Here is a 26,695-nt window from a genome sequence, read left to right as displayed (position 1 = left end):
TCTATTTGTAGTTTTTTAAGGAACCTCCAAATTGTTTTCCATAGTGGCTGTACCAACTTACAGTCCCACCAACAGTGCAGGAGAGTTCCCTTTTCTCCACACCCTCTCCAACATTTGTTGTTTCCAGACTTTGTGATGATGGCCATTCTGATTGGTGTGAGGTGATACCTCATTGTGGCTTTGACTTGCATTTCTCTGATGATGAGTGATGTTGAGCATCTTTTCATGTGTTTGTTGGCCATCTGTATGTCTTCTTTGGAGAAATGTCTATTTAGGTCTTCCGCCCATTTGTGGATTGGGTTATTTGGTTTTTTGGTATTAAGCTGCATGAGCTGCTTGTATATTTTGGAGAACTACAAGTATTCTTTTGCAAGTACTTGCATAGTTTACATTGGAAATATGATGGAAAACAAAATTACTGGAAAACAAAACAAAGTGCAGAAACATGTTCTTACCATGGATAAATATGTATTTAGCCTTCCTTCTCTTTCTTTCTCTCTCCCCCTCTCCTTCTCTCTCTCTTTGCCTAACTCTGTCTCTCCCTTTCTCTCTCTCACACACTTTTTTTTTGGCCTGGAATTTCAGTAGGGACAGTGAAAAGCTTATGGAAATGGAAGTCAGAATATCTCCAGTAATTGGAAGGAAGAGAGGGCAAACACTAGTTGATAAATAGGCTTTTGAGGTGATTTTCCAGTAAGGTATCACAAACCAACTTAAAAATATACCAACATACAATTGGTTTTATTACAGTTGGTGTTTGAATTAGTAAATATTAATTAAGCCCCTCTTATGAGCAAGCTATTCTACTGACAACTACGTAGATACAAGAATGTTAAAACATGGTCAGTGTCTGTAAGATCACAATCTAGAACAGTCGTATATAAACCTTTGAATAAAGATAAACATATAAGTTGTATTCTATTATACTATAGATGTGTAAGTTATTTCAAAGTAGCACATTAGTAATTGACAAATAAATAGTAAAAATAGCAAATGCTTAAGAGGTGATGTAAGGAAAATAGATACCACTGCCTTCTGTAGTGAATTAAGATAATCTCGAATTATTCAGTACTTACCATGTGGCAGGCAATGTACTAAGGACTTTACATGTGTTAACTCATTTTATGCATATGATAAGCCTATGAGGTGGAAGCAATCACTGTCATTCCATTTTGCACCTGAAGAAATTGAGGCCAGAGAGGTTGAGTAATTTGTCTAAGGCAGCGGAGGAGACAGAATTTGAACTCCACTGTATACCTCCAGACACCGTGTCCTTAATTACTGCTCAGCGCTCTGTATGAAGGATTTTGGTTGCTGATTCTTCAAATTCATGTGACCTGGATACACACAGCAGTCTACTTCTAAAACAGCTACGAATATGAAGTGCATAGGACAAATCATCTAAAGTAGTTTTAAATGAACATTTAAAAAAAAAATCAATGGCCATCCAAGGTCATTTGGTCATTTATGACTATTGCCCCATTCCTTTTCTCTTTAACTATAGTTAAAAGCTTTTGTGGGAGAAAAATACTTGGGTAATCTCTTGGGGTTGGATGTTGAGATCTTAGGAACATCCCAACAACAACAGACAACCACTAAATTGTTAAACTTGAGACAGGAAGAAACATTCTGTTTTTCCTAAGATGGAGGGGAAAGAAAATGAGAAGGAAGGGGAGGTCAGAGAGAAGCAAGAGCAGTTAGCAGGAAGATGAGAGGTTGGGAGAGTAGATGTGGTGCTGGCTAGAGAAGGGACCAAGAAAGGACCCCTAAATCCCACTCTTGTCAGAGAAATTTTGAAAAAAGTAGATTTGAAAGATGAATTGTAACATTTGAGCTATGTCACACCCTTCTAATCTTCTGAAATCTTTAACAAAACCTCCATTGCTCATACAAATCTGTGTATGATTCTTTTTTTAAAAAAGGTAATTCTTGTTTTAATTTTTTTGAAACCAGTAAAAGATATGAGTTCACAGTTTGGTTGACACAGTGAGACACGGAGACAGCACATGCGGAAATAGATAGAAGATGAAGGCAGAAGGGGATCGTGAGAAACTTTAACAGTCCCACAAGCCTCCCACAAGCTGTGGGGCTGTGAGTTACAAGCAGCTTTAACTCAGAGCCATGCTCACCACAGCTGCAAATGTGCTGTTTTGTCCCAGATTTTTTTTTTTTAATTTAGCGCCAAACCCCCTGTATTAGCATGGTTCTGAGAGAGCTAATTCTAAAGTGGTTCTCATTTTTTAGTGAATTCCTTCAAGGTTGAAATGATCAGTTTTATGTCTCAGTTCTCCTTTATCAAAAAATTTCTTTCACAATCCTAGTCAGAATTGCCAAGCATCTTTCCAGGCTCCATTAACATCTCTCCTGCTTTTCATTTGTATCTTCCTTTTGCACCTCACCCAACAGAAGGGAGTCCTAAGCAGCCTCATCTCTTTCTCTCACATATTCAGAGCCGATATGGTCAAGGGTAAAAAGCTTGTGCTGGGGCTCAGGTGCTTAGATTCAGATTTTGGCTTCAGTTTCCACATCTACAAAGTAGTGATCTGAGCACTGCCCTGGTAAGGATTTAAAAAAGTAAAATGGGTAGCACTTTGTAAACTATAAGTAGCCATAGAAATTCAGGTATTATTTTAAAGGAAAAAGATAAAAAATATTTTAGTCGAAACACTTTTTGGATTGGGCAAAATACCCGTCTCTTTTCCTTTGTAAACCTTTTGCCATTGGAAAATGGATACTGGGGGAAATCTCAGCTCCTTGGTGAGGGAATTGACCTGGGCTGCCTGCAGTCTTTCACCCTTCTTTGCCAATGTAAGAAGGGTCACAATCTTTAAATTTTTACTGAGATGACTGAAAAAGTTAAGTTGCAAAGTGGGTGATGTGGAGCTGTAGGGAAGCACGAGGAAGCACAGCAGAAGATAAATTTGTTAAGAGTTAACGGCTCATGCTAATTTTTGATTCTTTCCTTATTCTTTGCCCAATAAGATGTGATTTTATTTAAATGGATATGAAAAGATTTATTTGGAAAAACTAAGTTGTTCTAGTTACAAGAATCTATGTGTCAGGAAATATTTATCTTTTTGGAAATTGGGTGTTCATAGCCATTGTTAGTCATAGAAAGGTTAGTGCACATAATATAGTTAATCTGATTAATGTATCTGCACAATCCTTTGAAATTCACAGAATTTTGAAAATAAATCTTTCTTTTAATTTAGGAATCTTCTGACATCTTTAACTGCTCTTTGAATCTACTATAATATGCTATAAGTAAAGCGATTTTCCATCTTTTGGGGGGAGAATATCTTGTTCTTCGTTTGTCACATACATGCATCATCATGCTTTCTAGTTTTAGACCAAATGGATAAATATCACATATTTTAGAGTAAATACACAAACAACTTTCAATTATTTGTTTTATTTCTTCATGAAAGGTTTCTTATTGGAGGCACAATTTCAGAGGTGCTTCCATAGCACCTTTTAAAGTTTTTAAAATAAATTAACAAAAGTAGATATAACGATCGTGTGAATAAATAGTCAATCATTAGGGGTACCAATAGTGTGCTTGTCAGGATGTAGGATGTATAGAAACACTGTTCCTAACTAGTGAATTTGTAGTTGAGGAAAAAGAATGTTGAAGCGTGGTGACAAAATCTGGTAGGATACATTTGTGGTTTAAATAAAGTTTTCTTAAAAAAATTTTGTTTTCACTCTGTAGAGATGTGAAAAGATTTCTTCTCTCCTAGCATAAAAGGGAAAATATTTAGACGCATGGGTCACAAGAGCCATTTATGCTCAAATTATTTGCTCAAAGCCATGTTCAAAACATCTCTGGCATTACGAGGTCCTGGAAAACTCAGAATGTACTCTTCTGATGAGACCTGGGATGGCGTCCCAGTGGCCCCGTCATCCTTCCCTCTACCTGGCTGAGCCACACTCCCTGTACAGTATGTGCAGTACTGTTTGGCTGCCACTTCATTGCTAACTGGAGTCAGCTGCACATGTGGGCTGGCCTCAGGGGGCTGGGGCCCACGGAATACGGTCTGAGTGGAGTTTTCCACTAGATGTTTGGTTTGGCCTGGTCCATGTGATGTCTTGCCAGACCTGCAAACTCCTGTCAGAAGTCAGTCATCCCTGGATGGGAAATATTCCTCATGCTCTTGTGAGAGAACTCTGCTCTTTCACTATAAACCTGGTGGGATGTTTGTTGGCCAGACTGAAGTAACAAGAAGCCAGACTTTTCCCTGTGAAGAACGTGTCTGCAGTGGATGGTGTTTTTACTAGCAAAAGTATTCAGGGTTGTGCTGTTGGCCAGGTTTACCCACTTAAAAAATGAGAAACTCATAAACGTAGCACTGAAAAACCCTCCACTTAGAAATAACGGAGCCAATGACTGTTCCAGTTCCGCAGACAAAATAAAACATAAGGTATGGTACAGGATGTTAACTTAGAGACAGAGTTGCGTGTTTAGGTCTAGAGGCTTAGAGGGTTAGCAAAATGTTCTTCTATAAAGTGAGCATGACACACGGGTACACACAGCTATGCCAAGGGCGTGGTGATCTTGGCACAGACATGAGGGCCTGTCTCTCTCCCCTCAGCCCTCCCTCGCACCTGTGACGATGGATTGCTTTTTGTATTTTATTCCTGTGCCCAGGTCTCTCATTCTTTCAATGCACTTGTGTGTATGGCAAACGAAGTCCACAAGTTAAACCAACAGGTATCTAAGTTTCCTTTTATCTGACATTGTACTGGGCATGTAACTTCTTATGGTTTAAGGGAGGGACACAGATCCTATGTATACAGATCAATAGACTTTCACAGAGTGAACACACTCGTATCACTACCACCCATGGCAAAAAATAGAACAATTGTTGGTACAAGAGCCCCTCTTGTGACTCTCACTATCACTACCCACTCCTCTTCTCCATAAATTATCTCCATTCATCCTTTTGAGGTTTATATAAATGGGATCATGCAGAGCGATGATTTTTTTTGGGGGGGGGTCTGGTTTTGTTCAAAATTAAGTTTCTGGAATGCACCCATTTTATTGTAAGCAGCAGTATTTTGTCATTTTTCCTCATGGATAATCTTCCATTGTATGTATATAGCAAATTTTTTGATCCACTCAACTCTAAATAGATTCTGGGTTGTTTCCAGTTTTGAACTCTTAGAGTGCTGCTGTGATCCTGTCTGTATGGTTTTTTAATGAACATAGGTGTACATTTCTGTTAGCTATCAAACTAGAAGTAGAATTGTTGGGTCATATGATATGTGTTTCTCAGTTGTAGAAGATATTACTGAAAAGTTTTCCAAAGTGGTGGTGTCACTTTGTGCAAATCATTAATACGTGAGAATTCCAGTTTCTCTAGATCCTTACCAACACTTACTGTTGTCAATCTTCCTAATTTTAGCTGTTCATAGTTGTGAAGTGGTAAATTGTTGTATTTCTCTCATGGCTAATATGGTTGTACACTTTTTCATAGGTTTAATGGTCATTTTTCTATGGGCTTATCTTTTTCTTATTGATTTGCAGGTAATCTTTGGTTATTTGGAATCATTTCCTTTGTTGATTATATTTTCTCCCACTCTGTGCATTCCTACTATTATGATTGTGTCTTTTGATGAAGAAATGATTGTGTGTGTGTGTGTGTATGCAAATCCTGTTTAGGAAATCTTTGTCTAGTGCAAGGTCACGAATATATTCTTCTATATTATATTCTAGAAGCCTTACTCTTCTGCCTTGTATATTTATATCTACAGTCCACCTAGAATTGATTTTTGAACATGAAGTGAGATAGGTGTTAAGATACTTTTTTTTCATATGGAGACCAATTGGTTCAAAACTGTATATTGAGATGACATCCTTTCCTCCACTGCTCTTCAGCAACACCTTGTCATAAATCAAGTGTCTATATACGCATTTTTGAATTCTTGATTCGATTCCATTCATCTATTTGTCTATCTTTTTTTTGCCATTACTTCATTCTTTTAATTACTGTGTTCTATAACTTGTGATTTCCTAAATTGTAGTTCTCCAAATTTGAATTCTCATTTTTCAGGGGCTGTTTTTGTCCTTTTGAATTTTCATATGTGTGTTAGAATCAGCTTGCCAGTTTTCACAAATAAAACTTGCTGAAATATTTTTTTGGATTTCATTGCATTTGTATCAATTCGGAAAGAATGGACATCTGTGCAAAATTGACTTTCAATCCATGAATATGAATTATTCCACCACTTATTTGATCTTCTTTACATTCTCTTGATAACATTTTTTTTTTCATTTTTCTACAAAGTCACACAGCTTTTATTAGATTTATTCCTGGATATTTGTTGTTTTTTGGTGATTGTCAGAGATTGGGTCTTTCAGAAGCAGATGAGAAAAAATTTAGTGTACAGGCTATTTATAAGGGATCAATCCCTGTGGAAAGGAGGAAAATGAAGCAAAATTGGGCAGAGAAAGAAGTCAGACTACAACGCAAGGCTGGAAAAGCCTTGGTTAACCCCAGAAGGTGAGTGGAGCAAATATAGCCCATCACAGATATCTCTGGAGGGGCAGAAATGGTCAGCCCTTTATACTCAGGCAACAGTCACTCGTTGGGTGGGGACTACCCCAGAAAGGTGTACCCTTGTGTGAAGCAGCTCTTTGCAGCTGAGGCACCCTTGGAGGAACTCACAGAACTTCGAGAATCTGGAGTAATAAACCCTTCTTTGGAGCAGGATGTGGGTGGTGCATCTCTGTCCATCTCAGTCTACTCCCTGTGGTGTGTCCATCACAGACTGCTTCTTACATTGCTCAGATCACTTCTTCAAGTACATTCTGGCTGCAGCTCTGCCAGAATCTGATGTACCTGTCTTTCTGGGGAATGTTAGAAGAGGAAGGCTCGTAGGAAGACCTATAGCCCCCATCACTGCAGATTGTGTGGGGCTGCAACTGATACTCATTGTCTCCCTCTTCCATTATCCATCTTAGATTTCCCTCAAACTCAGTACTACCCCAGCTCATCTTAATGAATTATCCTAAGTAATCTGAGTTCCTAGTCTCCATGCTCTTGTCAGGCTAAGGTCTTTATACTTGTCGCAGCTGGGCAAGAGAATCCCAGAGGTGACCAAAAGTGCCCGCCATCACCGTTACTGTAAAAGAGCAATGCTACCTCTTCTGATGCTCAGGGCCAATTATTCCTGTTAAGATGGTGATTCTTCTTGCCTGCTAGTCCCTGGGGGTGCTGTAGCTTGGAGTTGAAAGGAACTATTGTTTTGTTCTGTGGTGAAAGTGTGCTCTCTTTGGAGATCAGGACCTCTAACCCTACAGAGCTCAGCACTCTGAGCATGAGAGTTCCAAAGTCCTTCAGTGGGTCGTGGGGAGTGATGATAAGCAGGCCATCACAGGCCCTGGTTCCCATGCTCATGTATTCTTCCTATGAAGTGTACATTACCACAAACGGTTCTTGAATTCAATAAATATACTGCTTCACAGAGGAGGGAATTCTGTCCTCTTGGTGGATTGCCTCTAAACTGGTACATCAGTTGTGACTTTCAGCAACAATAGGAGCTTTTTTGGTGGTGTAATATGTAATCATACCTTTCTATTGTCAAGGTCCACTCTTGTACCTCCTTTGATGTCAAAATGGGTCGCTTGTTCTAATGCAATATTATGTGGGTCCCATGTGGTGGAGCAAATACTCTATAAGTAATTATGTAGTGGTGCTAGCTGAGGCTTGAAGTGCAGGAAAAACAAACCCCTACCTACAGTATGTATCTATTTCTCTGAAATCAAGTCATTGGTGTTTTTAGGAAGTCAGAAGCCCATTTAGTAAACTTTGTCCCATATGGTAGAACTTGGCAGAACTCCTTGAGGAGTAGTGCCATTTTGGGGCTCAACTTTGGCCTCTGTTGCTGTCAGGTTGGGCATTCAGTGGCAGGAGTAGCTAAATCAGCCCCAGTCAGTGGGAGCTCACACAGTTGGGCCCACGTACAGCCTCCATATCTTTCACCTTGGCCACTCCTTTCATGTGCCTGTTGTGGCTTTGTGGTGACTTATCACTGACGCTGGCTGATGTCAACAGACTAGGTCATTTTTTCTGTTTGGCTGTTTAGTGCTTCTCCTGCAGTGGATGTTCTTTGAGATGCTTTAACATGTGACATAAAGGTCTTCACACTTTGTGCTCGCTCCCCCATGTGCATCCACATGTCTCTACACCAGACCTCTTTGTCTCTATCTTCCAATGTGTCCGCTTTCAGGCCTCAGCGGGACAGACGACTCCCTACCCCTGAGACTGTGCTGCATACATTCTAACCTGGGACCATTTCTTCACACAAAGAAGATGGCTGGTTGCTCTGCCCAAACATCCAACCATTGAGAGGACTTTTCCTGGCACTGTCCTTTAAGGATGCTTCTGAATAAGACTGTAGTGAAACTATTGTTCATTTTTGTCTTGCATTACATACTGAGCTGATTCATCTATAAAGCTTGCTTACGTCTTTTCTTTCTCCATCAGACAGTCATAAGAAACCCTCTGTGTGGTCATAGGTCTGAGCTAAAGGAGGCGCACTGGAACAATATTGGTGAGTGACATTGGCATCTGGGCTATCTCTTTATGAAACTTCCTTATGCAATCTGGTCCTGCTAGTGCTAGATTCAGGATATATCATTTCCATCTTATGATGGACTATTTCTGAGCCTGCCTGTCCTTATGACTTATTGGGTGTGACAGAGCCCAGCTCATGATATGCAGTTCCAGATGCATGGCCACTTAGTACCAGGCATTTAGATTCTACCAGAGAACGATAAAAGTCCAGGATCCCACCCCCCACCCCCCAAGGTGTATATTTCTATTGCATATGGTATGGTTTTGCTCCAAAAATCAGAGGACTACATTCTGGGGCTTGCCATAAGCTCCATGTTTCATGTGGCATCTTTTCCCAGCATTGGTACCCCTGATACCATAGCATCTACTGAATCATATGGTTCAAGGGGCAGAGCTGCTTGCACCCTAGCCTAGACCTGCTGGGTCCCTCTCAAAGCTTGAAACTTTACATATCACCTGGTATATAAGTCAAAGCAGTGTCACCAGGTGTGGAATGTGCTGCTTCAGGAAACAGGAAAGGTTATCAGGCATTGTGCTTTCTTCTTTGTGATGTTGGGAGATACAAGATGCAGTAATGTGTCTTTTACTTTGGAGAGGACTTCCTGACATGCCTCTAATCTCTGAACTCAAAAATTTTACTGCTCTGGAAGGCCCAGATCCTTATCCCAAGTGTTCTGGTCTCATTCCCTCCTCCCCCTGCCCATGATAAGAGTACTGATCTTGGCATAACAGACCTAACATGTTTGGGTATTTAATTTTCTCTGGGATTTGGCTGCTCGAACTCCTAAATCCTGGTCCTGGTCCTGATCTTTCCCTTTGCCCTTTCCTACAGAAGATGAGGCAATCTTTTTTGGAGCTACTGAGGAGATCTGGTGTTTTTCACACTTATCTTTCAGTTGCCTGATAATCCTTGGCAGGTTTTCATTATTATTATTTTTTAGGGTATCAATGACATGCAGGAATAGCCACCTAATCCTATTGCCCCTATAGGTACTGTGTTATCTGTTACATCTCAAAACCCTGATATTTGCATCAGGTAGTACATTCTTCTCCATTGGCACAGTTGCCCCAGTGATCACCTGTGACAGTTTTAACAAGTGGACTAGCACCTATATCGGAGGCAGCCTTTGCTACAATAGGTCCTCAATACCTGTTGAGCAGCAAGTGATTCAACTCTAACACCTCATCTTATTGCCTACTTTCTAGGACCGTCCTGGTACCAGTTGTTGTAGGTTGGTATGACTGGATGCTGAGATGGAGTTTGGCATATAGCCTTTTTTTTTTTTTTTGAAGTATTGTTGATTTACAATGTTGTGCTAATTTCTGCTGTACTGCAAAGTGACTCAGTTATACGTATATATATTCTTTTTCATATTCTTTTCCATTATGGTTTATCACAGGATATTGAACACAATTCCCTGTGCTAGACAGGGAACTTGTTGTTTATCCATCCTATATATAATAGTTTGCATCTGCTTACTATTTGGGATTAGCAGATGCATGTAGGTTATTAGTGGTGAACGTCTGTGGAAGAGAGGGAGAGGAAGCATGATTGGGTAGAGGGAGAAAAACTTTAATCTAGCTCTGACAAAATCTTGGCCAAACCCAAAGGGACCTGTGAGTAAATACATCTCACCAGAGTTGCCCCTGGGTGGTGATCAATTATTGGATATGGATTGGCTCAGGAAAGGCATGCTCTTGAGCAAGATGGCTCCTTGTCAACGAGGAAAATGCTGAAGAGGCTGGGATTCTGGCGGTACTGCTGGTGGCTGGGGCAGTAAGATTTTCATTAAGAGGGGTCTGAAGGACTCGTATCCTGTTTACCGTACTGTTTTTAATAAATAGTACTATTAAAATTTTTTTCATTTTTGAATCGTTGATTGTGAATAGAAATACAATTGACTTTAAAATACATTCTTTGTACCTAGCAACCCTGCTAAATTTACTTGTTTATTCTAAAAGTTTTTGTGTGGATTCTTCTGTTTTCTTCTATTATTTATTTCAAGTGCTAAGAAATATTTATAAAAATTGTGTACTGTGCCATTTATTAATTGTCAATACATTTCAAAGGATTGAAATCATAAAAAGTTTGTTCTCTGGTCACAGTTAAATTAATCTAGACATTTCCTAAGTGTTTGGAAGTTAAGGAATACACTTACCAATAACACAGGGATCAATTAAGAAGTCGAGATGAAAATAAGATATTTTGAAATGTATGTTAATAAAAATAAGATGTATTAAAACACGTGGGACAAAGCTAAAGAGATAAATTTATAGCCCCCATTGCATACATTAGAAAGAAGGGTGTTGTGCGCCGGTCTCAACCTATCAGTAACCAGTGTTGTGCTTGGACCAGCCCTTGAAGTTCTTGTTATAATTGCGAGATGCCTGCCAGTGATAACCATCAGGAAACTTTGTAAAAATAGAGGTTTATTACTTATAAGACCTGGAAATCACACAGCACATCTGGGGCCACACAGCAAGGTCATGCACAGGAGAGAGACCACAGGGGCCTGGGGTTCTGCTTTTATTGGGATTGAGGGTGGGGGCCTAAGGTTTCGCGGGCTCACTCTGTATTGGTGAATTTAAAACATAGGAGCTGAAACGTTAAGAGCTGGAAGAGAAAAAAACAAGTAGAAATCAACCAAGATCTCTAACACAAAGACACCTCTGGTGTGGGGAGACATCCTGGCTCTATCTAGTTTGGGCCTGGCATGTGTTTATTTGAGATAGCGGTCTTTGAAGTGAATGCCTTTTGAAATGGATGCATCTGCAATCTAAGCTTGTCAGGCACTTGCATTACAACAAACAAACAAAAAACCCCCACAATGATCAGGGCTTACGCTGCAAAAGGCCAACATCAATGATCTAAACATCCATCTCAACAAGTTAGAAGTGGAAAATTTAATCTAAATAGAATAGAAGGAAATAAATATTAGTAAATACAACAGCATTTCTGCTATTGTTTTAGTGGTTGCTGTAGAGATTACACATACATCCTGGACATAGTAGGTCTACTCTAAAGTAGTATTTTTATCACTTCTTGGACCATGTCAGGACCATGCATCTCCATCCCTTCTTTTGTGCTTTGAGGACATATATTTTAAACCCCAAGAAATTCATGTCATTGTTTTGTAAGTGAATAATCATTTAGATTTATCCATGTATTTATTTTTTCTATTGTTATTCATTTCTCTCTCAATTTCCATGCTTTTATCTGGGATATTTTTCCCTCTGCCTGAAGAATTCTTTTTAGTAGATTTTTACCTTTCTTTTATTTTCCTTTTTGAAAATTGTTTGCTTCAGATGTAGAATTTTAGGTTAGCAATTACTTTTCAGCCCTTCAAACATGTCATTCTATTGTCTTATGGTTTTTATTGTTTCTATTGAAAGTTGGTCCTATTCTTTGAAGGTACTGAATCTTTTTTCTCTAACACCTTAAGAAATTTTCTTTTCATCTTTGTCTTTTAGCGGTATTACTATGATTTTTATTCAGCCTGCTTGGGCTTCATAGAGCTTCTTGAATTTGTGGATTTTATTATTGTCGTTTTCTTGTAATATCTTCAGGCAATATCACGTAAGATACTCACTTTGTCTCACTATCTCCTCTCCTTCTAGGTCTTCAATAACTTGTCTGCTAGGTCTTTTATACAACTTTATTTTCCATCATTTTCCCCTTCTGTTCTTTAGTCCAGGCGCTGTCAATTGACCTAAGTTTCCATTCTAAAACTCTTGTCTCTTATTTAATCTGCCTATGAATTTCTTAACTTTACTAATTGTTTTTTTCAGTCTAAAATTTTTAATGAATTTCAGTGTCTGGTCAATTTGTCCATCTTACCATCTATTTTCTGAAAACATTAATCACAGTTATTTTAACATCCTTGTATGAGAACTCCGAAGTCTGCATCATCTGGAGTCTTTTTTTTTTTTTTTTTTTAAATTTTTTCTCACTTTCTGAGTGTTCAACTCTCTCTTGGCATGCCTAAGAATTAAAAAAATTAAATACCAGATATTGTGTATGAAAAATTATAGAGATAATTTATGAAGTTCTGCTTGATGTTATCTTTGTCCAGAGGGGATTTAATATTAATTTACTCTGCCTTTAGAGCAGGAACAGGTCACCTTTACCAGGTCTTGAATTGAGCTGGATCCATGCTGGATTTTTACGTAAGCTTTGCCCTTAATCCTAAAGCCTGGTTGTTTCAAAGTCTTTTCTGGAGGTCTGGGTTGTTTATCAGGGGCATCTTCTTTGAGGGCCTCTGAACTCCAATTTTTGTCTCCCCAGTCTCATTAGACTGTTCAAAACTCAACTCAGATTCTCAGCATTTTGGCCATTGTTTTCTGCTTTGCTTCTCAGACTCTTAATCCTGCCCTTCTTATAGCCTAACAAATATCTTGAAGGAAAAAGCCCCGCAGTGTACTTCCACTTCTTTCCAATATCTTGAATACTCAAATTATCCTATCTCTAAACATATCAATTTTTTAATTCTCTCCAACTTTTCTAATTGTTTCAGACTAACCCTATGAAAATACTGCTCTTCAACAAACCACTCCACCAATGTCAGGAGCAGGAAGTCCAGGAGGCTTTTTCAATGAGAGGAATATACTAGGTTTATTGTTGTATTCCTGATGCCTTTGTCAATGCTTGAAATATGAAGGTGCTTAGAAATGTTTTCAATGAATGAAAATGTGCAAGAGAAGCATAAAACAGGCCCATATTCAGCGGATTTTTTTTGATCTAATGAAATAGCTAAGACTCTTTAATGCTTGGATTAATTCCAACATATTTAATATATAGAATCTTTCTTTATAACTTGAATTCTCTTTCATCTTTTTCCCCCTCTGTAAAACATTTGGAACCCATTCTACAATGTATCCCTTAGTCTTCTATTGTCTTCGTAGTATGTTTGATGTTATAAGCTGGGAGATATATTTGTCATCTTAGCATAAGATGAGATCTAGAAGACAGGCTCTGTTGTATTTCTGCTGCATTCTTCACAGTACCCCATGTGATGCTAAATACCTTGGTGGCATTGATAATTCCTTCTTTAAAATATAAGATAATTAAAAGCCTGAGGGATTCAACTAATGTGTATTGCAGTGCATATTTTTAAATTAACAAAATTTGAGGGGACTTTCCTGGTGGCGCAGTGGTTAAGAATCCGCCTGCCAATGCAGAGGACATGGGTTCGAGCCCTGGTCCGGGAATATCCCACATGCCACATACCATGGAGCAACTAAGCCCATGCACCACAACTAGAGCTGCAGTCTAGAGCCTGCGAGCCACAACTATTGAGCCCACATGCACAACTACTGAAGCCTGTGCCCCTAGAGCCTGTGCTCCACAACAAGAGTAGCTACTGCAATGAAGAGTAGCCCCCACTCGCCACAACTAGAGAAAAGCCCGTGTGCAGCAACAGAAGACCCAACTCAGCCAATAAATAAATAAATAAATTTATTAAAAAATTTTTTTGGTTGTGTATTTTTTGATGTGCAGTAGATTTTTGATATGTAGTGGTTTTCAGTAGGCTGCATTCAGAACACTATGTTTATGAGCAAGTGTCCCAGTACTCCATCAGTGTCATTCATAGTTGCCACCATGGCCTCATGAGTGGAGGACAGTATCATTGTGATTAAAAAGTAAGGAGATCTGGTATGTGATCAATGATTATAATAGTGTAACTCTAGATATGGGAAGATACAGCAAAAGGGAATTTTTCCTGGACCACAACAGACTAGAAATACAAGTGGCCCAGAGATCTTTGACTTTTGTTAAAAAGACCTAGCCCAGTAATAACACATTGAGTGGACTATCAACAAAATCTTCACCAGACCTAGAAATGAGCTTTCCCAGCACCGTGGGATGAAAAGGTCATGAAATGCCTCCCAAAGCATGGCCGAATTTATGACCATGAAGGGATCCTGTCAACTACAATCGGCACTCACCATTGGCACTTGCCTTCTACCACTGCAAGGATTAAATCGTGTGCTGCTGCAGCTGCTGACTTTCAACACCCCCTGAAAGGTGTTCAGGGTGGAGAGCTGAAACAAGGCACTCTGTGCTCTGGGAAAAACTGGAAGAACAGGTCTTGAGAGTCAGATGTTTTCAGGAGCCGATTTTATGAGCCCAATTCTTGTATTTCCTCATATCTAGAAAAACACTAAAATCCTTCATGGTGACGACTGTTCCTCGTGACTAGCAGACACCTTCTGTTAAAAAATATGTGCTTGATTACATGTACTGCCCCTTCACCAAAATCACTTTTAGATACTGACCTTCCCCCCGCCTCTTTGGAGCAGTTCCTCAGAGCTATCTGGGATGCTTTCTCCAGGGCTGCAGTCCTCATTTGGTCCCAAATAAAACTTAACTTGCAACTTTCAAAAAAAAAAAGTGAGATCTGTTCATTGCATACTTAATATATGACAGATATCATGGTTATTATTTTAATGGATTGCCTCATTTAATCTCCATAATAACCCAATTCAAAGATACTATTGTTATCCCAATTTTTAGAGGAAACTGAGGCAGAAAAAGGTTAAGTCACTTTCCCAAGGTCATAGAGCTAGCAAGTGGAGGAACTCGGATAGTGATTGAGGTAACACGTGGCCTTAACAAAATATGTTATGCTGTTTCACTCTCCACTTGGAATTCTCCAGTCCCTGGTCCTGATAATGGAGGAGAAGCAGGGGGAAATGTATGATTCAGTTTACTGTCTCATTGTCCTCAGCACAGCAACGCTGAGAGGAAGGGAAAAAATTCTTATTTGAAAGTTTTCTTTCAACCTAGGCATATGTAATTATCTGTAGGAAAAGATGTTTTGCAATAAGCATGAGAATTTGGTTCAACAATTTGTTTCTTTCATATTCTGGGTTCTCTTGTTTCTTCATTTTTCACTGGAAAATTTTGCTATCCTTAAGAAATATATACACAATGTTGAAAGTACCGAAGAAGAACCTTTAAAGTATTAAATGGTTTAAAAATGTTGTTCTGAAAGGACAGACTGAAACATTATGCTTCTTTAGTTGGGAAGAATACTAAGTGGATGTTCTCAAAGTCTAGAAAATCATGGAGGTTGTTTTTTGGACAAAAAAGAACAGAATATGTGAAAGAATAATGTTTGTAATATTTGAACTGTTTATAGAGGGGAAAATCATGAATCTCACTAGGAAAAATTAAGAACCACTTAGCCAGATGGAGGTGACAGAGAATTTCATTTTCACAGAAATTGAAAATTGGGAAAATGAAGATTATGATGTCTTTTGTTTTTATTGGATTAATTATGCAAAGAGAGGAGAGAGAGAGAGAGTGAGGGACATCTCTGTTTCAGAATTGTAGATATTAATAATGTCTTGAGGATAACCGGGAACTTGACAGATAAAGTTACTGGGCACATAATTTGGATGTTGCAACTGGGAAAATGTTTTTTGTGTGCTCCAAACAGGGTAATGCATATCTTCATGATATTGCTGGTTATAAAGTCTAGGCGTTTCAGGAGCATGGGTTGTAAGAGAAGATTTAGCATTGGACTACTTAAGTTGGGATAACACTGGCCTTTCATTAAACCAATAGCATATTAGGGCCGTGAAGGGGAACAGAAAACCATAGTGAGGAGTTAAATCTTTTAAATTTCCTTTATTCTGTATCTGAACATCATTGTAAATTTTGCAAATGATTATATGTCGAAAGGAAGCTTCGGAATTTCACTTAAATGAAATTTACCCACAAGACATACATTTTTATTCAACATAACTTTTGTCATTTTTCCCAGAGTGCTGCATGAGACAAGTTCAAGCATTATAGAATAATGGAGAGAGAGGAAGGGAGCAAGACAGATAAAAAGCAATTAAAAATTTCAGTCATCATAATTACTTAGAACAAATGCAGTCTTAAGTTATTTCATTTTACCAGTTAGTTAGTTCCATTGGTAGAACTGACGTTCTTGTTTTTCAGTCATTGCTTTAAATCTTTTAATTGTAACAGCATTTGCCAGGTGGTGTGTATTTTTTCATGGTTAAATTTGAAATTAATATGAAGTGAATTAAATTTGTTAACCTTCTGCTGTCTTTAGAATACAATCTAGTATTTACTTTAGCTATTATACTTTATCTGGAATATTTTATTAATAAAATAATTTTTTCTATATGCCTAAAAATTCTTATGATTTGGTGATCTGCTTATTTTCATTTATAAACTATATATTTAAGATATTTAACAGCGCAGACTGAAACATTTGAAATTTCTGTTTTCCTCGTTCACACTAGATTTTAATGTAAGGCCTCGGAAGTGTGAGTAACCATTTGTCAGGGACACATAACTCTTGGAATGCCTACCAATAGGAAGAGAAAAAAATTCCTGACAGTCTAAAATTCTCTGAAGATTATGCTGTGCTCTTCACCATGTTACACACTTACTCTATTCTCTCTCATTTTCCCTTTGTTAGCCTCATGATTTTGTTTCTGGGTTTAACACAGAATAGGTAGGAAGATTCTATTTAGAGATCAAGAGAGGTGTTAATGAGATAAAAATTACACTGTTTCACCTTTACCTTTCTTTTCTTTTCTCTCCTTGGTATAGGGCACACATACTAGCTTATTTCTCTCTTTAGCAAGTGACCCATTCCAGGTCTCTCTTCTGGTCTTTCATCCTGCAGTTTTGTTCTCTTATGTCACAGCATTTCTCTTAAACCCTCTATCCAGTATTTTGGTTTTCTTCCAGAGTCCATAATCTCTACCTTGTTCTCATCCCTTCAGTTTATCATAAAGGGCATTTCTGAGTTATCAATAAAAGCTTAGCTTATGTATGGGGTGTGTAGTACCATAATTATTAATCATAAAACTTGGGATGTCAAGGATGTGCATTTGTATTAATTGCTGCAGGTTAAAGAAAGTGGCCAGGAAGTGTAAGCATCTAGTATTGCTTTTCTATACTTGGATGTATAGCTTCTTTTCTTCTCTTCCTTCTGCCTTCTTTTGTTAACAAGTATCAACCTTCAATTACTTTATCCTTTACTCATATAATCACTTAATTAATTTAGCCCTATAGATATGTTGGTGTATTAGTGATGACTGGAGTGGTATTACGTTAAGTCCCAGATTCTTTAAGTTTGAGGTAACTTTAGAAGTACAGTAGTTAATTCTCTCAAACTAACGTAGGGTTTACAACTCGACAGGTGGCCATCCCATTCTCTCACATTATTCAATTTTCTGAGCGCTCTTGTATTTTGAACTATATTCCATAAATCAAATTGCGGTATGTCTCCATGTTACTATTATCCATTACGCAACTTGTGTTATGACACTCTCCAGGATGATTTTTAACTGTCATAGGGAATCATTTTAAGTTTTGAATTCAGCTTAGGTGAATCTAGGTTAATCTCATTCTCCTAATTTTTTTTTTCATTTGACACAGTTACTTTGATACTCAACAGTGAGTATCAAAATCAGAGTAACTTAAAAAGTTGGGAAGTGATTTCCCTCCCATGTGAAAATTTGTAAGTAACTACTTGTCATGTTATGGTTGCTTTGCTTCACAGAGACTTAGCTTATCATTTTTCTGTGATAACCTCCTTTCCCAAGGTTGCCTCATGATCCAAAATGGCTTTTTCCCCTTTAGCCATCATGTTCATTTTCTAGCTAACAGGTAAGTGAGAAGAAATGAGAGAAGACCATGTACCAGCTGCCTTTTAAGGAAAGTGTTCAGAAAATGCCTCAAGAAACTACTGCTTTATATATTATTGACCTGAGGAACCAGGAAATGTAAAGGAAGCTTTATTTCAGGTGGTCAAATGCCCAGTTAAAATGTGTTTTTTTACTGTGGAAAAAGACTAATTCTCTAGAATTATTTTTGGAGAACAATTAGCATTCTCAGGTATGTAGGTTTTCTAGACTCATAGGTATTCTGGTTTACTCTTTTACAGGTGAATTTAGGTTTTAATTGCCTATGGTCCAACTAATGAACACAGTAATCTGGGCTGAATACAATGGAAATTTACATGCCTTGATTTTCAACACAGCCTAGGATAGTAGCTATTTTATAATCAACATCTTCACCATGAGTTATGGTTAAGGGTAGGTAGAAAGTTGTTCTCTGCCACTCTGGCCTCCCAATTTTGTGATGTGCAGGAAGTCCAGGATACTTTCAGGTCACTTAACAAATTTTCAGATATTCTCTAAGAAACTATTGGAATTGATTCTTCTAAGATTCCATGAGAAACTAACGAGGGAATATGCTTTTTATTTTCTTCCTAATTGATTTCTTTAAGGTTTGACCACCATTATAATTAGAATTACCTGCTATGTTATGGTCACTGTGTACACATTATACACATTGTAACTTTAATACTTTCAACAATCCTGTAAGGTAAGTATTTTTGTGTCCTTGTTAGAACTATGCATACTTATGTTCAGAGATTTGAGGAATTTATCCCAAATCTCAAAAGTAGTAGCAGAGTTGGGATTCAAATTCAGCTCAAAATCTGTGTTTTTAATCGTTGTGCTGTACTGACTTTAGGCGCCTGTCCTCCTCTCCTAAAATAAACATTGGTTAAAAAAAGTTTTCCATTAGATAAATACATATTTTTACTTGAAATATTACACTACTGCCTACATACACACACCACACACGCATGCACGTATGAACACTATATGTGTCATGGCAGTATAAAATATTATTTTTCTGGGCATCTTTTGTTAAAACTGGTTTTTGGATATGTTTATAAGGCAAGACATAAGTTTCAGAGATGAAAACTTTTAGATCTTTAGTTATTACCATGGATTTTGGGGCTTTGTGAAAATATATGGTAGAGAAAATTTCTGCAAGTCCAGCAAAAATCAGCTTTATGGGGATAGAATGAGTAGAAAAATTAATGGAGAGTATAAAGCCACTGCAGACTCCTTGGATTACTAGTGGATTCGAAAATGAACAGGTATTTGTATGAACAGTAGTTTGACTGCTTATTAAACTTTACTCTCTTCTCTGGTCACATTACATGATGTAACCCGATGAATCAGAAATTGGGTCTGCATGGGGAAATGTGGGTGACCACAGTTCCCTGCTGGTCACTGCTTCTGCAGATGATATATTCCAACAGTCCCTGGAATCATTCTGGAAATCAACCAGAACTTAAGATTTGTTAGGGAAGTTTGCTGAAATGCTTTCAAATAGAGCAAATTGTGCTGATCTGAGGCCTCTTCCAGAGACTTCTACTCCTGACCTCCAAGTAACCTTGTGGATTGAAGCCCTTTGTCTTACAGTTCTGCTCACTATCCTCACTTCAAAAATGTAGCATTATCTCCAAGATGTTAGTGTTTTTTCTCAGGGGCATCACTATCTTAAAATCTACTGGCTGTAAGCCTCTGAGAACTGGTCTTTAAGCACGTTGTCTGTTTTATGTAGGCCTGCATTTATGAAACAGAACTGATCCAGTTGGTGGGATTTACTCACGAATGAAGGATGGGGTTGATATGTCCACTCTCCCTACTCTTACAATGCATGGCAGTTTAAAAATTTTTCCTTTGATTAGATATAGCAGTTTTTGATTTAGCCATAAAGTAATTTTCTCTAAGTGTAGATTTTGGGCCACTAGCATCAGAATCACCCAAGGAAGGTGCAGATTAAAAAGGTAGGATCTTAGGGCCCACTCAAAACTTATGGATTTAGAGCATCTGGAAGTAAGGCCTAAGAATCTGCATTTAAAATAAATATGCCATGTGATTCAGTGCTCACTAAATTTTGTTAACTGCTACCTAGTGTTTGAAGGTGTCAGGCACTAGGAAGCAGTTAACAAACTTTAACTTCCTTCTTTTTAACTTCCTTCTTATTTTGTATGAATTCTTTCCCGTTCTCCTTATCTCTGTCTTTGTTTCCAAATGTAACTGAAATTTGGGGATAAATCTATGACCCATAGGGAATTTCAAGTTCTATTCTGCAGGTATCTTTTGACGTTCAATACATATTGGATCTGGAACTGATCGTATATGTTGGGGATCCTGAAATGATTTGAGATTCAGGGCACTGCTAGGTTTCTCCTGGCCTGAAGGATCTTCCCTTCTAGTCTTCCTTGGCATCACCATTTCCTTCTTCTCAGATGTTAAAAAAATAAATGTCATGTCTTTGTTACATGATGACTTTAGTACTTGCCCAGTTACATAGTACATGGCAGGCATAAGATTCTAAAAATATTTAATACCACAGAATATAACAAACTTAAGATAATTAAATAGACCATACTTTATATGAGATACTATCTGCTTTGGTAAAGAACCCATTTCTTGGATTATAGCATTTTGACAGTAGAATACTTTATCTAAATACACAAGTATTCTTGTGGTTTGAGGTTTAAAGGTGAGAAAGAGGGGAAAATGCAGTAGTTGTCAATAAATTTCTGTTAAGATGCATCATTTTTACCTAGGAAAAAAAGAAAGGTTAAGGAAGATATTTATACTTTTTCACAATGCTCGGTAACAGCATGGACATAACTGATTTCTATGCCTAGCTCTAACAAAAATAGTTGTGGGGCGTTGGTTGAATCTGACATAATACAGTAGTTGTTTCCATGCGACAGTTGCTATAAATATTAGCCTTCACAAACAGTATATCACATTTCCCAGGCTATGTTCATTGGCTCCAAGTGAGTATATGATCAAGGTTTGTACAATCAGAATGGATCTTGAGCTTTCTGGGACCTATCAGAAAAGTGGCTCCCTTTTTCCGCTTTTCCTATGAAGATGTGAGATGATGATTGATATAGTTATCTTGTCTCCACAAGGTGAGTTGGATAATGCAGCCAAACTAGAGAAGGGGAGCCAAAAGATGGAGAGAAAGAAATCAGTTTGGGGTAACATTATTTAAACCCCTGCATCAAAAATCACTTGAAGGTAAGTGTATGCCTGACATTTCTAGTTGTGTGAGCCAATACGTTCCCTTTTATTGTTTAAGCTAGGTTGTTTTTGGGTGTGTATGTTTTCTTCACTGGCAACTGAAACAGTCTTAACTTATTTATCATCTAACAATGCTCGTCACACTTCATTATTATTGCTCATGTAAGATCTGACTTCCTTGCTAGACTATAACCTCCATTACCTTCCATTACATTCTGTGATCTATTCTGAGCTAATTTGTGTGAAGGATATAAGTCCTGTATCTAGATTCATTTTTTGTATGTGAATTTCCAGTTGTTCCAGAGCTATTTGTTGAAGAAACTATCTTTGCTTCACTGTATTGCCTTTGCTCCTTTGTCAAAGATCAGTTGACTGTATTAATGCTGGTCTGTTTCTGGGCTCTCTATTCTGTCCCATTGATTTATTTATCTTTCCTTTCACCAGTACCACACTGTCTTGATTATTGTAGCTTTATAGTATGTCTTGAAGTCAGAAAGTGTTATTACTCAACTTTATTCTCCTCCTTCAATATTGTATTGGATATTTTGTGTCTTTTACCTCTCCGTATAAATGTGAGATCTATTTGTTGATGTCCACAAAATAACTTGCTTTCCATTAATGGTATTATGTTTTTATTTCAAATTCCACTTGTTTATTGCTAATATGTAGGAAAGTGATAGACTTTAGTATATCAACCTTGTATCCTGCAATCTTGCTATAATCACTTATTCCAGGAGGTTTTTAGTTGATTCTTTTGAGTTTTCTAGACAGATGATCATGTTACCTGCTAATAAATACAGTTTTACTTTTTCCTTCCCAAGATATACACATTTTACTTCCTTTTTGGTTTTATATCATTAGTTATAACTTCCAGTACAATGTTAAAAAGTAGTGGTGAAATTTTCCCTCTATTCCTGGTTTACTGAGGATTTTTTTTTTTTCATCACAAATGAGTGTTAGATTTTGTCAAATGATTTTTTTTTGCATCTAATGATGTGTTCATGTGATTTTTCTTTGTTAGCCTATTGACATGATGAATTAAATTAATTGACTTTCAAATGTTGAACCAATCTTGAACACCTGAAACAATTCCCAGTTAATTCCCAGTATAGTTCTTTTTATGCATTGTTAGATTTGCTAATGTTTTGTTGAGGGTTTTTGGAGCTATATTCATGAGAGTTATTGATCTGTAGTTTTATTTTCTTGTAATGTCTTTGGTTGGTTTTAGTATTAGTGTAATGCTGGAATTAGAGAATGAGTTCGAAAGTATTCCTGCTGCTTCCATTCTCTGAAAGAGACTGTAGATAATTGGTATAATTTCTCTTTTAAATATTTGGTAGAATTCATCAGTGAACCCATCCCATTCTGGTGCTTTCAGTTTTGGAAAGTTATTAATTACTGATTCAATTTATTTCACAGATGTTGGCCTATTCATGTTGTTTCTTTCTGCTTGTGTGAATTTGGGCAGCTTGTGTATTTTAAGGAATTTCTCCATTTCAGCTAGGTTAACAAATTTATGGGCATAGTGTTCTTCACTGTACTCCTTTATTATCCTTTTAATGTGCATGGAATCTGTAGTGATGTCCCCACTTTAATTTTTGATATTAGTAGTTTTCCTCTTCTCTTTTTTTGTCCAAATTAGCCTGGCTAGAGGCTTATCAATGTTATTGATTTAAAAAAACCTCCAGCATTTAGCATTGTAGATTTTGTCTGTTGATTACCTTTTTTCAGTTTATTGATTCTGCTCTAATTCTTATTGTTTCCTTTCTTCTGCTTATTTGAATTTAATCAGCTCTTCTTTTTCCAGTTTCTTTAAGTAAAAACTTAGAATATCGATTTTATATCTTTCTTCATTTCTAATATAGGAATTCAATGCTATAATTTCCCACTGAGCACTTTCTTTTGTTGAAAACCATAAATTTTGAAAAGTTGTACTTTCATTTTCATTTAGTTAAAAATATTTTAAATTTCTCTTATGATTTCTTCCTTGACCCATGTTATTTAAAAGTGCATTTTTAAATTGACATGTATTTCGGGCTTTTCCACTCATCTTTCTGTTATTGATTTCTAATTTAATACCATCACGGTCTATGATTACATAGTGTATGATTTCTGTTCTTTTAAATTTGTTAAGGTGTGGCTTATGGCCCAGAATGTAGTCTATCTTTGTGAATGTTCCATGTGAACTTAGAATAATGTGTTTTCTGCTGTTGTACAATGAAGTAATCAAGAGATGTTAATTACATCCATTTGATTGATGGTTTGTTGTGTTCAGCTATGTCCTTATGCATTTTCTGCCTTCTGGATCTGTCCGTTTCTGATAGAGAGGTGTTGATATCTCTATTTATCATAGTGGATTCATCCATTTCTCCTTGTGATGCTGTTAGTTTTTGTCTCATGTAGTTTCCTGCTCTGTTGTTGGGCTCATCCATGTTAAAGATTGTTTTGTCTTCTTGGAGAATTGACCCTTTTATCATTATGTAATATCCTTCTTTATCCCTGATAACTTACGTTGCTTCGTAGTCTGCTCTGGCACTTACATTTTAGAGCCTGTTTTATCATGTCTAAAAATGGAAGAACTATTGCTTCTAGGAGTTATTGGGAGATTTACTGGGCTAATGAAAATAGAGCACTTAAGACAGTGACTAATGTTGTATAGACATACAATAAATGCCCACCATTATTATCAATAAAGTGCCTATTACAGTCTGGATACTCAAGAATTGCTATTGTCATATTTTAACTCACAGAAACATTTTCATAAAATCCTTATTCATTAATTTCTCAGGTGAGTTATGATAGTGACAATCAAAGATCATAGAGAAGGAAGGGTCAGATTCTGTACAGACTTTGAAGTTACAACTGATTTATCGTGAGGTATGAGAGGATGTCTCCAAACTTTTATAATTTGAGTACCAGAGAGAATGATGTGTTTTCTGAGATGAAGAACACGAAGCAGATGGGATTTTTTTCAGAGAAAACCTGAAGTTCTGTTTTGATCATTTAAATTTCACAGGGGTATTTGAAATCCATTAACTAGAAAGAGTGAGCATTTTGATCATTTCAACCAGGACACTTTGAGAGTGAAAGGGACTACTAACTGCTGGGAGTCTAAGGCAATAGGCATAAATTTGGAACTGTCCTAGGGGTGAGTGGTCACCTTAGATATAAAAATCTAGAATTTAATGGGAAGAGTAAGCTTAGAGATATGTGTGGAAGTCAACAGAGTATAGTGAGTGTTTAGCAATAGGACCAATAAGATCACGTAGGTAGTGAGTATATATAAAGATGACAAGAGGTGAGAAGATCAAGAACTGAACTCTGGCTGGTTGAGAATAAATTTATAACAAAGAAATTAGGACTATTATGAAAGAGATGTGAATCACAGAGTACTAAGTTATATAAGATTAGTAAATGATACAATTAAATCTAGAGTAAAAATCTACTCTTTTACTTAAGTTATTTACATTACTATAGGTGAGAAACAAGAACAGCATTTTTGGTAAAAACGTTAATTTTTTTTAGTTGATTTAAAAATTTTGGGACTTCCCTGGTGGTGCAATGGTTAAGAATCTGCTTGCCAATACAGGGGACACAGGTTTGATCCCTGGTCCGGGAAGATCCCACATGCCATGGAGCAACTAAGCCCATGTGCCACAACTGCTGAGCCTACACTCTAGAGCCCACGAGCCACAGCTATTGAGCCCGCGTGCTGCAACTACTGAAGCCCACATGCCTAGAGCCGGTGCTCTGCAACAAGAGAAGCCACCGCAGTGAGAAGCCCATGCACTGCAACAAAGAATAGCCCCCGCTTGCCACAACTAGAAAAAGCCCGTGGGCAGCAACAAAGACCCAATGCAGCCAATAAAATAAACAAACAAATAAATAAATTTATTAAAAAAATAAAAATTTTAAAAATCAAAGTACATATTGGTAAAAAAGTCAAACACTACTGTATGATAACACAAATCGACACAAATCAGAATCCCTCTTCTGTACTACTTTGTATGACTTAGGCTTGCTCTGGAAAGGCAATTATTTTGAATTTTTTCTCTGCCCTTTACTCTATGTATCTAAATATTAGGTGTAATGTGAATATAATAGCACCTACCTCATAGGAATGTTTAGAAGATTAAGTACAGTAATACATGTAAACGGTAAGGATTAAATGTGTTAGCTGTTATTGTTACTTTTTATTTTTAATTTATGGTTATGGAAGAAAAGGCTAAGTAAAGTGGTTACTCTGCTTAATTTCTATTGCTACTAGAGACAAATACTCTTGACACTTATTTGCCATAAAGGCAAAAACTTTCAACATGATAAGGATTTGAGCTCTTGGCAAATGAACTGGATAACCCTTACTCCTCAGTGGGATCATAATAATGGTTAAATAATAATAGCAGTTGAAGAAAATGTTCTGAGGCTGCCTTCAAGCATTAAAAAGCTAACACTTATTTGTTAGGTTTAACAAAATGTACAGTTGCAAAACTCTACAGTTCTTACCAAAGGAAATCAACAGGATATGTTATGTATTAAACCACTCCAAAGGCTGCATATTTGAGAGCTCCAAAGATCAGTTTTGTCATGTACCATGGTTAATTTAGCATGGAAGAATGTTTTCTAGTTCTGGCATTACTTGCTTTCATTAATTCTTCTACATTTCTCTACATAAGTCTACTGAACTGCAAAGAGCAAGTTAAAAAAAGTAATGTAATCAGCATAGCAAACCAATACAGACTTCTCTGTTCACTTAGATTTGCTTTCACAGTTGTAGGATCAGATTTTACCAAGTTTGCAAAACTTGGCCAGTTCAAAATACATTAACTTTGTGTCAGGAAATTTGCTTTTTTTAGTATTCCCTTTAGGAAAAGCTACCAATGATAGTATTATGTTTTAATTCTGAAATTCTCATTTATCATAGATACTGGTAAATGATATCAAGTTTAGCTCAGTGGAATTAGATTTATTTATTAGATGTGTTCTTGTTCCAAACTTAGCCTGGTCAAAGGGTAAAAGATAGAGAAGAAGTAGGAAAATAGAAAAGTTTACTTTTGAATGGCAATGCCAGACATTCAGTCTCCCGTGGTTGTTCTCTGAAAGAGATATCTCCCCATTTTTGTATGTTTGCATCTGGGTGGGCAAATAGCACTCATTGTACCAATCACAGACTTCACTGGCTAGAAGCAAAACAGATTATAGAGCTGATAGTTTATTATGCTAGACTCTGGGGGATTAGG

The 26,695-nt window shown here is 37.2% G+C and overlaps 1 long non-coding RNA gene across 2 annotated transcripts in view; it reads left to right on the top strand.

Annotated features, from left to right (window-relative positions):
• Positions 1-26,695, top strand: part of LOC130835522 (uncharacterized) — a 150,384-nt gene that overhangs the window by 109,880 nt on the left and 13,809 nt on the right. The window contains exons 1-2 of one of the 2 annotated variants that reach the window (XR_009048969.1): positions 21,177-21,208; positions 21,347-21,455. This is a non-coding gene — a long non-coding RNA (uncharacterized LOC130835522). Of the gene's footprint in view, positions 1-21,176; positions 21,209-21,346; positions 21,456-26,695 lie in introns of those variants that run through there. The other variant, XR_009048970.1, reaches the window with a different exon arrangement.

This window comes from Hippopotamus amphibius, chromosome 14 (genome assembly GCF_030028045.1).
Source record: "Hippopotamus amphibius kiboko isolate mHipAmp2 chromosome 14, mHipAmp2.hap2, whole genome shotgun sequence".
Classification (NCBI taxonomy): domain Eukaryota; kingdom Metazoa; phylum Chordata; class Mammalia; order Artiodactyla; family Hippopotamidae; genus Hippopotamus; species Hippopotamus amphibius.
This window is presented reverse-complemented; position numbering and strand designations above follow the sequence as displayed.